The following is a 3,280-nucleotide window of genomic DNA, read 5'->3' as shown; positions in this document are numbered from 1 at the left end:
GATTTTTCCCCCTTTACCTCTTTTAGTGAGGGTGTATGTGTATGCTTCTGTGTAAGATTTTGTCTGTATAGCTTTGCTTCCAACATTTGTCCTAAGGTTCTATCCGTCCCTTTTTTTCTCTCTAAATAAGAATTTTTTAATTCAATAACTTTATTATACTTTATTTTATTTTTACTGTATCTTCTTTCTGTCTTTTTTCCTTCTTTCCCTCCTTCCTTCCTTCCTCCCTCCCTCACTCCCTCCTTTCTTTCCTTCTTGCCTTCTTTCCTTCTTTGCTTCTTTCTTTTTCTTCCTTCCTTCCTTCCTTCCTTCCCTCCTTTCCTTCTTTCTTTCCTAATACTTCTACTAATTCCCTCTACTTTTTCTCCCTTTTATTCTGAGCCGTGTGGATGAAAGGCTCATGGTGCTCCAGCCAGGAGTCAGGGCTCTGCCTCTGAGGTAGGAGAGCCAACTTCAGGACACTGGTCCACAAGAGACCTCCCAGCTCCACATAATATCAAACGGCGAAAATCTCCCAGAGACCTCCATCTTAACACCAGCACCCAGCTTCACTCAACGACCAGCAAGCCACAGTGCTGGACAACCTATGCCAAACAACTAGCAAAACAGGAACACAACCCCACCCATTAGCAGAGAGGCTGCCTAAAATCATAATAAGGCCACAGACACCCCAAAACACACCACCAGACGTGAACCTGCCCACTAGAGAGACAAGATACAGCCTCATCCACCACAACACAGGCACTAGTCCCCTCCACCAGGAAGCCTACACAACCCACTGAACCAACCTTAGCCACTGGAGACAGACATCAAAAACAGTGGGAACTACAAACCTGCAGTCTGCAAAAAGGAGACCCCAAACACAGTAAGATAAGCAAAATGAAAAGACAGAAAAACACACAGCAGATAAAGGAGCAAGATAAAAATGCACCAGACCTAACGAATGAAGAGGAAATAGGCAGTCTACCTGAAAAAGAATTCAGAATAATGATAGTAAGGATGATCCGAAATCTCGGAAATAGAATGGACAAAATGCAAGAAACAGTTAACAAGGACCTAGAAGAAATAAAGATGAAACAAGCAACGATGAACAACACAATAAATGAAATTAAAACTACTCTAGATGGGATCAATAGCAGAATAACTGAGGCAGAAGAACGGATAAGGGACCTGGAAGATAAAATAGTGGAAATAACTACTGCAGAGCAGAATAAAGAAAAAAGACTGAAAAGAACTGAGGACAGTCTCAGAGACCTCTGGGACAACATTAAATGCACCAACATTCGAATTATAGGGGTTCCAGAAGAAGAAGAGAAAAAGAAAGGGACAGAGAAAATATTTGAAGAGATTATAGTTGAAAACTTCCCTAATATGGGAAAGGAAAGAGTTAATCAAGTCCAGGAAGCACAGAGAGTCCCATACAGGATAAATACAAGGAGAAACACACCAAGACACATATTAATCAAACTGTCAAAAATTAAATGCAAAGAAAGCATATTAAAAGCAGCAAGGGAAAAACAACAAATAACACATAAGGGAATCCCCATAAGGTTAACAGCTGATCTCGCAGCAGAAACCCTACAAGCCAGAAGGGAGTGGCAGGACATACTGAAAGTGATGAAGGAGAAAAACCTGCAGCCAAGACTACTCTACCCAGCAAGGATCTCATTCAGATTTGATGGAGAAATTAAAACCTTTACAGACAAGCAAAAGTTGAGAGAGTTCAGCACCACAAAACCAGCTTTACAACAAATGCTAAAGGATCTTCTCTAGGCAAGAAACACAAGAGAAGGAAAAGACCTATAATAATGAACCCAAAACAATTTAGAAAATGGGAATACGAACATACATATCGATAATTACCTTAAATGTAAATGGAATAAATGCTCCCACCAAAAGACACAGATTAGCTGAATGGATACAAAAACAAGACCCTTATATATGCTGTCTACAAGAGACCCACTTCAGACCTAGAGACACATACAGACTGAAAGTAAGGGGATGGAAAAAGATATTCCATGCAAATGGAAACCAAAAGAAAGCTGGAGTAGCAATTCTCATATCAGAAAAAATAGACTTTAAAATAAGGACTATTAAAAGAGACAAAGAAGGACACTACATAATGATCAAGGGATCAATCCAAGAAGAAGATATAACAATTGTAAATATTTATGGACCCAACATAGGAGCACCTCAATACATAAGGCAAATACTAACAGCCATAAAAGGGGAAATTGACAGTAACACATTCATAGTAGGGGACTTAAACACCCCACTTTCACCCATGGACAGATCATACAAAATGAAAATAAATAAGGAAACACAAGCTTTAAATGATACATTAAACAAGATGGACTTAATTGATATTTATAGGACACTCCATCCAAAAACAACAGAATACACATTTTTCTCAAGTGCTCATGGAACATTCTCCAGGATAGATCATATCTTGGGTCACAAATCAAGTCTTGGTAAATTTAAGAAAACTGAAATTGTATCAAGTATCTTTTCTGACCACAACGCCATGAGACTAGATATCAATTACAGGAAAAGATCTGTAAAAAATACAAACACATGGAGGCTAAACAATACACTACTTAATAATGAAGTGATCACTGAAGAAATCAAAGAGGAAATAAAAAAATACCTCGAAACAAATGACAATGGAGACACGACGACCCAAAACCTATGGGATGCAGCAAAAGCAGTTCTAAGGGGGAAGTTTATAGCAATACAAGCCCACCTTAAGAAGCAGAAAACATCTCGAATAAACAACCTAACCTTGCACCTCAAGCAATTAGAGAAAGAAGAACAAAAAAACCCCAAAGCTAGCAGAAGGAAAGAAATCATAAAAATCAGATCAGAAATAAATGAAAAAGAAATGAAGGAAACAATAGCAAAGATCAATAAAACTAAAAGCTGGCTCTTTGAGAAGATAAACAAAATTGATAAACCATTAGCCAGACTCATCAAGAAAAAAAGGGAGAAGACTCAAATCAATAGAATTAGAAATGAAAAAGGAGAGGTAACAACTGACACTGCAGAAATAAAAAAGATCATGAGAGATTACTACAAGCAATTCTATGCCAATAAAATGGACAACCTGAAAGAAATGGACAAATTCTTAGAAATGCACAACCTGCCAAGACTGAATCAGGAAGAAATAGAAAATATGAACAGACCAATCACAAGCACTGAAATTGAAACTGTGATTAAAAATCTTCCAACAAACAAAAGCCCAGGACCAGATGGCTTCACAGGCGAATTCTATCAAACATTT

This window comes from Aethalodelphis obliquidens, unplaced genomic scaffold (assembly GCF_003676395.1).
Source record: "Aethalodelphis obliquidens isolate GAN/ISIS:26980383/991018 unplaced genomic scaffold, ASM367639v1 scaffold16, whole genome shotgun sequence".
Classification (NCBI taxonomy): domain Eukaryota; kingdom Metazoa; phylum Chordata; class Mammalia; order Artiodactyla; family Delphinidae; genus Aethalodelphis; species Aethalodelphis obliquidens.
This window is presented reverse-complemented; position numbering follows the sequence as displayed.